Source organism: Brassica oleracea, chromosome C5, assembly GCF_000695525.1.
Source record: "Brassica oleracea var. oleracea cultivar TO1000 chromosome C5, BOL, whole genome shotgun sequence".
Lineage (NCBI taxonomy): Eukaryota > Viridiplantae > Streptophyta > Magnoliopsida > Brassicales > Brassicaceae > Brassica > Brassica oleracea.
The window spans coordinates 3,515,898-3,528,616 of NC_027752.1; the positions used below are offsets into that span (position 1 = coordinate 3,515,898).

At 35.9% G+C, this 12,719-nt stretch overlaps 3 pseudogenes; 2 read left to right on the forward strand and 1 right to left on the reverse strand.

Annotated features, from left to right (window-relative positions):
* Window positions 1–1,814: 1,814 nt before the first annotated feature.
* On the forward strand, window positions 1,815–3,912 carry LOC106344279 (annotated as a pseudogene).
* A 5,852-nt stretch (window positions 3,913–9,764) lies between these two features.
* LOC106294592 lies at window positions 9,765–10,379 on the reverse strand (annotated as a pseudogene).
* A 159-nt stretch (window positions 10,380–10,538) lies between these two features.
* Window positions 10,539–11,161, forward strand: LOC106344280 (annotated as a pseudogene).
* The last annotated feature ends 1,558 nt before the right edge of the window (window positions 11,162–12,719 follow it).

Here is a 12,719-nt window from a genome sequence, read left to right on the forward strand (position 1 = left end):
AACAAGGGTACATAGGCAGCCGTCATAAGGCGCATCCCCAATCTTATCGCGTTCTACTTTTAGAAGAGCGAGAAAACCACTTACCACAGACCTTTTCAACCATTAATTCCGCCTAACTCACCTAACTTGCCAAACTTGCCAAGCCACTCGCTAGAACCTCACGCTAGAAGCTCATGTCTCTAGCGAGCTGGGGGGCTAACTGTTGGGGTCAAAATCGGTCACGACGGAATCAATGTCTGAAAGTCCGTAAAAATCGGCATGAAAGTTTTTTCGAAAAAAAAAACTTCGAAAAAGATTTATTTTTACGAAGAATCTTGCGGAGAAAACATATTCACGAAAAAGAAAGACTCGAACAAGGTTGCCGCATAGCAACCAGCACACAAACTGGTCGCTACGTAGCGACAGAGCTCTCGCCGAAGCTCGGTCGCTACGTAGCGACCGAGCCGATTTGAAGTCATTAATCGAACTTTACGATAAAAACCACATAAAGTTCGTTTTTATCGAAAGAAGCCGTAATAAACGTTTTGGGTCAAAAGGCGGCCCAAAGAGACCTAAGACGTGACTCGAAACCCACTTACAATTTCTTAACCAAAAGTCCATAAACCGTAGGACGGTTTATGCTTTGTTCGCAAGGAAAGCTAAATGTCAAGTTTCCGCGGATAAATACGAAGTTTCGAAGATAATTGCGAAGATCTGGAAAAACGGAATATCTCTATTTTTAGGCTATGACGGGTTAAGGGCAGAAGAGAAAAAAGCGTAAACCGACCTAGGAGCGAGTATATAAGGAGTCTTAGGCGAGATGCACATGAGAGAATTTTGATAGAGGAAACTTAGCACTTAGAGCAATTAGGCAACTTTCTGTTTTTGTTATTTCGAGATGCGACTCAACTAGGTTTTGCAGTCTTAGGTTGTTAGAACTAGGGATCTCGCTCTCTCGTAGCCGAGGCTTCTGTCTTGTTGTAACGCTTATACGCGAATTCAGAATAAGACACCTTTTGCTCTTTTTACGATTTCTTATATTTTATCGTTGTTATCTCGTGTTCTGATTGCTTGACGTGTGATATTAGCAGATATCCGGGATCTGTGGGAAACTAGGGTTCTCCTATTTTCCTAATTTAAACGGAAATAGACTGTGCTGATTTCTCGGTTCCCACCTTTGCAAAGCTTGTGGGCGCCACGTCTTTTTTGGTTTTGTCTGGTAGACTTGGTTTGGAGTTTGGTGGTTCATGTGTGGTCCGATAAATTACAAAAGAAGTGAAACATTGCGTTTTATGCTTGAGTCGCTTTAGGGCTTCCTTGATATTGTTTTCCCACAATTGTTTATTGCCGTCACCGTTTTTGTTAATCTGCAAAGTTCATGATTTTCCTCTCATGTCGTTCAATGTTTCAAAAATAGCATCCTCACCATCGGCTTCACTCTCAACTCGGCGGCTCTTCGCTGTGTCACCGGAATCAGGAGGATTGAGAATCCGTCTTTCTCAGTCGCCGGCTTCGTTGACCTTGATCCCCTAGGGTTTCTCGACTGCGAAGCTCAGGAAACTACTATTGATTGTATGTTCTCTCTCTCTGTTAATATCACTTGGTCGATTCGGTTTCATTTAATCTTCTATGTCAAGAGAGATCCTTCGAAAATGTCTGATTCTTTGATCAATGAAACCAATAAATTGTTCAGTAAACATATGTACATAACTAATCTTTTGTCTTGTCTTGTCTTATCACTTTCCTCTAGATATTTGCTTGTAACAAAATGCGATGATGTTGCTTCTGCACTTGACTCATAGATTAAATTTTAGCTTAAAGCTTCTACAAGCATAATGTTGAAACCAAAGCAGGAGTTTTCGCCAAGTCAGCTTCACAGATTATCAATGAGGAAGATTTTTTCTACAGCTTATTTTCCTCATACTCATTGTTATGAAGATTACTTACATTTCTGTAGCTTTTTTGTAGTGATGCGCCAGCTGCAAGAATGGCTATGACCAGGAGGGTGCATCCGCTTGTGTCTTGAACCCTTACCAAGGAAGTTGGACCATTAAAGTCCGTGTTACAAACAAAGGTGTGCTGAGAACTTACAAAAATGCTAGGGGAGATGGGTGTGTCTTCAATGTGGAACTAACTGATGAGGAAGTAAGACTCCTTAGATGAATCATATGGTTCTGATTATTGTCCTAGAATTTATGCAGTGGTTGATTTTATTTGTTTCTAAAAATCCAGGGAACAGAGATTCAGGCAACGATGATGTTTAACGCAGCTGACGTGAAGTCTTATGACACATTCCAGAAGGGAAAGGTCTTTTACATATCGAGGGGATCACTTAAGCTTGCTAACAAGCAATTCAAGACGGTCCAGAAGGATTATGAGAGTATTCAGAGGTTGAAGAAGCTGGGAGCGAAGAAATGTTTATCACTGAAACAAAATTCAAGTTTGTACCCATTGACGAGTTGTTGGTAAGAGCCGTCTCTTATGTAGAACTATTATTGTCTTTAAATACAGTTTTTAGGATGATAATTAGTCACTTGAATGGTGTTTATTTCATTTTCAGATGTTATCGGTGTTGTCCAAAGTGTTTCTCCTACCATGAGCATTAGGAGAAAGAGTGACAATGAGATGATTCCAAAGAGGGATATAACTTTAGTTGATGAGGTAAAGAGTCTCTTTGGAACGATCTAGCAACTGACTTAGGACAACAACTTCTAGACATGGCTGATAAGTACCATGTCATTGCAAACAAGTCTCTCAAAGTTGGAGATTTCAAGGTAAAATCTTTAATTTTTGTTTTAAGTGTACATTGGCTGCATTTTGTCAAATCAGTTGCTGATAGAAACTGATTCCTTCAGGTGTTTCATTATCCACCATCAGAAGCTGCAAAGTTGAAATCTTGGTATGATTCTGAAGGTATAGAGACATATATGGCTGCTATTGTCTCTCGGATGAGCCCCTCTGCGAACAACGGATCAAGGTCCATGTATTCTGACAGAGTCTGTCTCTCTCACTTCACAACCAACCCCTATTTAGGCGAGGAAAAGGTACTTCTAACACTTCTACTTATTAATATCTAAGGAGGAAGAAAAGTTGGTTTATGTGAGCATGTTTTCTTCAGTGCTAGAGCTTACATAAGCTTCATGAAGCCAGACCAGGCAACGTGGTATCGTGCATGCAAGACCTGTAACAAGAAAGTGACTGAAACAGTGGACACTGGTTACTGGTGCGAAGGATGTCAGAATAAGGATGAAGAATGCTGTTTAAGGTGAGATGATACTGAGATTCATAAACATTTTCACTCAAGAACAAATATTTGGATTTTGTTTGCTTTAATTGTGTTGCTTAATGATGTGATTAGGTATATAATAGAGGTGAAAGTCTCTGATTCAACTGGTGAAGCCTGGTTTTCTGCATTCAACGTTGAAGCAGAGAAGATGATTGGATGCACAAATGATGAACTCAACATGCTAAAATCAGAGGTAAGAATAGTAAAATCATATACAACGACTAAGAATTTTCTTAACCCTCCAGGTTCTTGATCTAACATGTGTTGTTATTTTTGATTTTCTCCAGGAAGGTGAAGCGAATGAGTTTCAGACAAAACTGAAAGAAGCTACGTGGTCGTCTCATCTCTTCCGTGTTAGTGTTTCTCAACAAGAGTATAACAGCGAGAAGAGACAGAGGATAACTGTAAGACGTGTTTCTCCGATTGATTTTGCTGCTAAAACAAGATTATTGCTCCAAGACGTTTCCAAGAACAAGAAGACATCGCAGTAGTTCTAACATATTTAATCTAGAGCTTTGCTAAACTAAAGTCCCAAGCTTTGTATTATACATTTTTTTTTCTGCAGTCAGTTAATTTGGTTTTGTATGTTATTAAAATGTTGATTCAAGATGACGTTTTCCTACCGAAGAACATGAAATTTTCCAAGATATGTGGGTCTGATGATATGCACGTTATTAACAAACCGTAATAGCATAAATATCTAAGGCAATTTGATTCTTATAGGGAATATAACAAACTTTCCATTGATGGCAATAAGTGTTTAATTAATTAATTTAATTAATTTTTAATATTTTATCTTTAATTATAGCATTATATTTTTGTTATTATAAAATATTTTACAACATTTTAAAAAGCCATCCGGATATCATAGCACGATTTAAATATTATAAAATATTAATTTATAGTTCACGAATGAACGGTACAACATCTATATTTATTTCAGCATATAACAAAAGCTACGATAGAGGAGGGAGTCTATTATAGCTGCGGTTGTCATATCGTTTATGGAAACGCTACAAAAATCTTATGGAAGCGTTTACGGTGTGCTACTAATATTGATATTTCTTATAGTGTGAATCTAAAAAATGATAATAATTTTAAACAAGACCAATCAAAGAATGAAAATAGATATAAAAAAGAGAGAAGTGATATACTCAATAAATATAACAAAACAAAAAACAACATACACAAAACAAAAACCATGGGCAAACAAAATTTTGTGAAAAACAAACAATACAATCATATACACAAAACAACATAATGCATCTACAATATACCCAGTTCCGCGCTTGCGCGGAGGCTATGCCCCTAATTTTTCAAATGACAGTTTGTTAATGAATATCACAATCTATTTTTATTAATCTATTTGTATGATTTGTACAATGGTTATAATTAATGTATTTATGAATGATTAATTATGAGATGCGGTAGTGCTTTAATAATAAATTATCACTATTAACACATTATAACATTGTAAAAATATCAAAAACCATACTATTATGATAAAATATAATGATTATTAATATAATATAGCTAATAACAACATTGATTTGTTTTAGTTAAGATGGAAGTTATAGTTTCAATTTTAAAATTTTAAAATTCATATTATAACTTAAAAAAAATTGTTTGGTTTATATGTATATATATTAATGTTTAAAAATTATAGTGAAATATTCTCGGTTTACATTTTATAATATAAATTATGATACTGGTACATAAATTAAACTATGAAATGTATTTATATTTTTATTTATAATATTAAATTTTAAAATATTTTTATATTTTATTTATCCATTCACAACCATCCGTAACTGCAAACGCAAGTGAGAACCGATTTTTAGTTTTAAGAGATTTGAAGCGGTTTAAAACGGTTTATAAAGTTATCTTATACAATAAAATAGAGTTTTTTCTCGAGGAGGAGAAAATGACACATGTTCCATCATTAAAACTATTTTCTTTTAATTATTTTTTTCGAAATATCATGAGATTTAGAAAAGCATTAATAGCTTTAACCAGCTTAAAGCTGGAAAAAATCTTGCTCCTCCTTGTGATAAACATCTTGAATACATAAAGAAAAACTTATGTTAACGGGACACAGTTTTCATTTTAGCAAAGCTTTTGTTATAACAAAATCAATATGAGACTTAACTGAAGTCACCCTACTGGATTTAGCAAAACTAATGATAAGCTTTGTCTCAAATATCATCTTATCCCATTCCAGTTCCCTTTCAATCTCCTAAAAGTGTTCCCTTTCAATCTCCTAAAAGCTAGAAGGACCTGTAATAATGAACCTGAGTTAGCTTAAGTGTGTGATGTATGCATAATGCATAATCAACAATGCTTAACTGAAACTAATATTTCCAACTAATTCAATCAGTGTTTCATGTTCTAAAACAATTACTTGTTACTACCATAAATGAGTCACCTTTTCTACAGGTTCAAAGAGTTTAGAAATACACATCTTTATGAGTCTGATATCACCTTGAGAAAGTTCATCCGATGGCTTTACGGTCCCACTATCTTCTTGCTTCTTATATCATCTGCAGCACAGCTTCCCATGTACATTGGATTAATGTCAATACTCTCAGGACATGCATCCTAAAAACAAAACAAACGATGTAAGACAAAAAAACACATCAGGTATATGTTTACAATGAGAGATGAGTACTTAGAACCTTGACCTCCTTGTCTCTAACGTATTCTACAAAGTTCCCATCAGCATCAAAGTATTCTTCGTCTTTCTCTCTGCCCTGATTAAAAGCTTCAATCTGGATACTCTCTCTTTTGTGTAGTTCCCAACATTCTACATGAGAAAATTGCATCAGCGTGATGCTTTTTCGAGGAACAGTCACTAAAGAAACAAAGAAAAAACCAAAAATAAACTTGATAAAGCAAAGATCTTTATGATTTAATTTGTGGCTTCCATCACAAGTTTTCAGGTTTGGTTGAAGGGTTAGTTATATTGCATCAAACCAATAAAACTTGATAAAGCAAAATCTTTATGATTTGTAAAACTCAGTTGATTAGCAAAAAGAGATTATTTGAAAACGATAGTGAAGTAGAGCAATCTTCTACGAAGGAGAAGTTCTTAGGTTTTATGAAGGATCGGTTTGACAAAACTATAACCATGTAGGTAGAAACTAGAATGGCTTTGAAACAAGGAGGTCTACGCTTGCTTGTTTCTAGGCTCTGATTAGTTTGGTGCAATATTGAGTTCCTCTAGCTTCTCATACTTTGTTTTATCTCCATTGAATTTTGGAATAAAATTTTAAGGATATGACATGAATGTTTCGACGATGAAGAAAAACAAATCTAAAGAATGATAGCATCATCGGACTAGGTAAAATAAAGAGTAGAATATAATGTTCATTTTGGGTTTGATATTTAATAACCCACTAGCACAAACCATAAAAATAATGCATCAAGAACACAACTATAAGCAATTGGTTTGGGTTTGGGAGACAAATTTGGTCAGTAGAATACTATAAATACCACTGCTTAGCTACAAATACAAATTTGTAACCAAAACCAAATGGTCGTATTCTAGTTGCAGTTTTGATGGTTGAGAACTTTTTGTTGAGCAAGCAAGAAATTAAATTTCATCATATTATACTCATTTCTGTATGGATCTTAGATATAGATTCAAATTTGTGATTGTCTATAAACTTGTGATTCAGTCTGAAATAGAGATGCACAGTTTCTTCCCTCGCTATCTTCATGGTCATGCAAATGGGGATATAAAGAGTGAATTTGTTTGACGTATAATTCTAGTACGCGACTGATCTACATGCAAAAGTCATAATTAACGATCTAATATTAACTTCGGTATAAATGGTTTTAGAAAGGAAAAGTTCATGTATGTTACTAGTGAGATAGAAGCAAAATTTTATGAGTTAAGTGGATATGGTTGACTTGAGACCACGTGCGGAAATGTAGAAAAACACGGTTCAAAGACAACGAAATTTCTCTGCCGAAGACATGTGCGAGAAGTTACAAAAAAAAGAGACATGTGCGAGAGCATGCTGTCTTGCGACGTGTTCCATGTAATTACACCATACAAAATTCCTTCACATATAAGAAACCTATATATGTGTATATATTAATCTGATGTGAGAATGAAAAGATATGGACGAGAGTTTTTTTGTTGAAGTCAAATTTGTTCAAAAGAGGGTTTTGTTTGCTTCTCTCGTCCCAGGACCCATTGTTCCCAACACTCAAAACCATATAGTCTTGAGACTCCAGTTATTTCCACCGGTTGAACCGATTAAATTTTGGATTTCCATTCTCTTTTGATTCACTCTACGGGGATATCTGATTCCTAACTTTTTGTTATAGATACTGTAATCATCACTAAAACATACATAGACAACCAAACTACAAAAATAATATAATCTAATAAGTGAAATTACACGTTATTTTAGGTGACATTACTAGTGAAAGCAAGGTAAGTGAATAAAAAATTTGATAGTTTTTATTTTTGATAATTATGAATGATAAAGTGAATTTGCTTCTCACTCATAAATACTATATAGCGTTGTACAAAAAAAAAAAGGAAGATGAGACTATTATTCTTCAAAAGTTGGCACCTCCTAGGCCACATTCACATATGAGGTCCATAATTGGAGTCACATGGTTGCACGTGATTACATTGGGTCTACCTCTTTAGCCACATATGGCCAACTCTACGTTTTCCCCTTTCTTTAGTTTTGTTTTGTAGCTATCATTCGATGCATTTATATATATATTTTGCTTCTTATTTGGTTCTACTAATTCCAAATATCATGTGAATACGTTAATTAACATTAAAAACTTGTAATATCAGGATAAGAAATGTTAAAGGATAAAATGTGGATGCACAATCGTATTAATAAAAAGTTATCGGGGTAAGATTTGTGAAAATCATTTTGTGAGAAACACCTTGTCACTTTATAACTTTTTTCCTGGAAACAAAAACACAATGACCCACAAACATGTTGCCATTAATTTGATATATATAAAAAGTGTGAACGCAAAGAAGAAAGACATATTGCGGTGTAAAAAGAAGTAGCACAGGTGGGGAGACTTAAAGAAGAGAAGAAAGATGTTCCTCCAGATTCATTTCTCAATCTTTTTGTTTCCCCTTCTTTTGGTACTAATGTTGTGGTCCTTCACACTTGTTTCATTGTTACTTACTCACTCTCCCCTAGTGGATTTCTTCTTCTAACAAACTTACACTAACTTTGTATTTTTATACGATAATGTAAATGTCAATTCTTCAACTTTAAAGTAAAAAAAATATTATCATTCAAGAGTCAGAGTTATCTAGGAAGTAACTTTTTTTGTTTATCAATCAGTGACAAAGTTATTTTGAAAGTTAATCTTTCTGTTTATCAATCAGTTTCAAAGTTATTTTGAAAGGTTTATCGATCAGTTTCAAAGTTAAAGAGGGGTAAGCACGTTTATTCGAAGCCTTTAAGAAGGGACCTTGACTTAAGAAAGATAAAAAATAAACGTAAACCTCAATGTAAACCAAAACACGTCCCTTAATTAAGGGAGCGAGGGCACGGCACTTAATGGCCACACAGCACGTTTTTACTTGTCTTCTAGTTGAATGAAATAAAATGTATTGTCATGAGTTGGTGAATCACGTGAAATGTATTGTCATTATGTATTCTCAAAATAAGACAAAATAAGACAAATATAAACACTAGCTCTTTAGTGTTTCAAAAAAAAACACTAGCTCTTTCAATCTCATTTTCATCTCTCACAATCTCACTTTCTCTCCATTATTTTCATTCTCTTCGTAGTTTCTCTAAAACATTTCTACTTTTTATTTTCTCATCTTTTTCCATTCTCTTCATAGTTTCTCTTAGACAATTCTCATTTTAATATTTTTAAATTCTTAAGGACCTTAAAATTAAGAAACTACCGATAAACCATTTTCATCAAGTGTCTCTTAACAAATTATCTTACTTTACTTTTATTAGTTAAAAATTCACTAAGCACCACCTAAGGGCTTTAGCAATAAACATGCTAATAGCAAAATATAAATTTGGCCGGCAATCTAACAATAATGCAAAAACATCAACGTCGAAAAATTCAAAATGAGAACATCGCATGGAGTCCATTGGCCCCAAAATTAAGGTGGGTGTTCTCTACACGTTAGGCCGTCTACGCACATGCTCTTTTTTTAGAATTGCTTCAAGTTGCAATTCATTTTAAAATTGTTATTCTTCTCTTATCTTCTTTTGTGTGTACACATCTTTTAAAGGGTCTATTAACACTTTGGAATCAAGATTAATTGCCTTTCTTTTTCTTCTTTTAGAAGATTAAGAAACGTGATTCTAGGAAAAAAGATTAAGAAGATCAAAATGGATACAACTAAGCAAAGTAATGTACAATGTACAAAAATAAAATACATGAAATTATAAAACAAAAACAAATAAAAAAACTTGAGCCAAACAAAGGGGGTAAAAAGGTAAAAAAGCTAGTTTAACAACTGACAAAGTAACTGCAGCCGTTACGGTCGGGTCAAAGTCGACCGTGGCGCGGCGGCTGCTAGGAGTTCTGCGAGTGACTCCATGGCTCGGACCTGCATCTCTAGAGCCGCGATGTAATCGGTCGCCTCATCTAAAAGGTTTGGTACAGTGACTTTCCGGCAACCGGGAACCAGCCGGCCGAGAATCTTCAGTTTTTTCTCAGCCGCCGGCAGTTTAATCTACTTCCTCTCTGTCGCGGTGTCTTTTCTCGGTTTGCGAGTTCCGGTTATCTTCACCGTTTTGTGTTTCTTCAGACTCGCTCGGACGCGAGTGGCTAAGACCGCCATGCTCTACTGTGTCGTGCCACGAGCCGACGCGGCGAGAACTCGGTCTGCCGTGTCGCGTATCTCTCGCGCAGGAGAGGTGATTTTACCGCCGTCGTTGGATATCTGACGAACTCGACGCAGAGCTTCGACGAGCTTGGAGGCGTAGATCTGCTGCACACGATTGGTTCTCCATCTCTTCGAGCTTTCTTGGTTAATCTCTGATGAATCTGCCTCCTTCGCCGTCTCTGATATCCTCCGCCTCTTCTGTCTTGACTCTAGAGAGGCGTCGTCAACGGTTGTTTCGATGCTCGGAAACAGAGAATCCACCATCAAATCTGATCAAACGAAAGATTCTAAAAAAAGTGTAAATAAGCACAAGACCACAACAATCTTTTCGTCTTCCTCACTGCTCAGAAAATCTACGAGGAAGACGAAAAGATTGTTGTGGTCTTGTGCCTATTTGCACTTCTTTTAGAATCTTTCGTTTGATCAGATTTGTTGGTGGATTCTCTGTTTCCAAGCATCGAAACAACCGTTGACGACGCTTCTCCGGAGTCAAGACAGAAGAGGCGGAGGATATCAGAGATGGCGAAGGAGGCAGATTCATCAGAGATCAACCAAGAAAGCTCGAAGAGATGGAGAACTAATCGAGTGCAGCAGATCTACGCCTCCAAGCTCGTCGAAGCTCTGCGTCGAGTTCGTCAGAGATCCAACGACGGCGGTAAAATCACCTCCGCCGCGAGAGAGATACGCGACACGGCGGACCGAGTTCTCGCCGCGTCGGCTCGCGGCATGACATGGTGGAGCAGGGCGGTCTTAGCCACTCGCGTCCGAGCGAGTCTGAAGAAACACAAGAAGGTGAAGATAACCGGAACTCGCAAACCGAGAAAAGACACCGCGACGGAGAGGAAGCAGATTAAACTGCCGGCGGCTGAAAAAAGCTGAAGATTCTCGGCCGGCTGGTTCCCGGTTGCCGGAAAGTCACGGTACCAAACCTTTTAGATGAGGCGACCGATTACATCGCGGCTCTAGAGATGCAGGTCCGAGCCATGGAGTCACTCGCAGAACTCCTAGCAGCCGCCGCGCCACGGTCGACTTTGACCCGACCGTAACGGCGGCAGTTAGTTTGTCAGTTGTTAAACTAGCTCTTTTACCTTTTTACCCCCTTTGTTTGGCTCAAGTTTTTTTATTTGTTTCTGTTTTATAATTTCATGTATTTTATTTCTGTACATTGTACATTACTTTGCTTAGTTGTATCCATTTTGATCTTCTTAATCTTTTTTCCTAGAATCAAGTTTCTTAATCTTCTAAAGGAAGAAAAAGAAAGGCAATTAATCTTGATTCCAAAGTGTTAATAGACCCTTTAAAAGATGTGTACACACAAAAGAAGATAAGAGTAGAATAACAATTTTAAAATGAATTGTAACTTGAAGCAATTCTAAAAAAAGAGCATGTGCGTAGACGGCATAACGTGTAGAGAACACCCACCTTAATTTTGGGGCCAATGGACTCTATCTCATTTTGACTTTTTCGACGTTGAAGTTTTTGCACTATTGTTAGATTGTCGGCCAAAATTATATTTTGCTATTAGCATGTTTATTGCTAAAGCCCTTAAGTGGTGCTTAGTGAATTTTTAACTAATAAAAGTAAAGTAAGATAATTTGTTAAGAGACACTTAATGAAAATGGTTTATTGGTAGTTGCTTAATTTTAAAGTCCATAAGAATTAGAAAATATTAAAACGAGAATTGTTTTAGAGAAACTATAAAGAGAATGGAAAAAGATGAGAAAATACAAAGTAGAATTGTTTTAGAGAAATTACGAAGAGAATAAAAATAATGGAGAGAAAGTGAGATTGTGAAAGATGAAAATGAGATTGAAAGAGCTAGTGTTTTTTTTTTGAAACACTAAAGAGATAGTGTTTATATTTGTCTTATTTTGTCTTATTTTGAGAATACATAATGACACATTTCACATGATTCACCAACTCATGACAATACATTTTATTGCATTCAACTAGAAGACAAGTAAAAACGTGTTGTGTGGCCATTAAGCGCCGTGCCCTCGCTCCCTTAATTAAGAGACGCGTTTTGATTTAAATTGGGTTTTACATTTATTTTTTTTATCTTTCTTAAGTCAAGGTCCCTTCTTAAGTAAAAATTATCAAATTTTTTATTCACTTACATTGCTTTCAGTGGTAATGTCACCTAAAATAACGTGTAATTTCACTTATTAGATTATATTATTTTTGTAGTTTGGTTGTCTGTGTATGTTTTAGTGATGATTACATTATTTACAACAAAAAGTTAGGAATCAGATATCCCCGTAGAGTGAATCAAAAGAGAATGGAAATCCAAAATTTAATCGGTTCAACCGGTGGAAATAACCGGAGTCTAAAGACTAAATGGTTTTGAGTGTTGGGAACAATGGGTCCTGGGATGAGAGAAGCAAACAAAGCCCTATTTTGAACAAAATTTGACTTCAACAAAAAACACGAGCACAGTTCAAAGACAACGAAATTTCTCTGCCGAAGACATGTGCGAGTGCATGCTGTCTTGCAACGTGTTCCATGTAATTACACCACACAAAATTCCCTCACATATAAGAAACTTATATATGTGTATATATTAATCTGATGTGAGAATGAAAAGATATGGACGAGAGTTTTTTT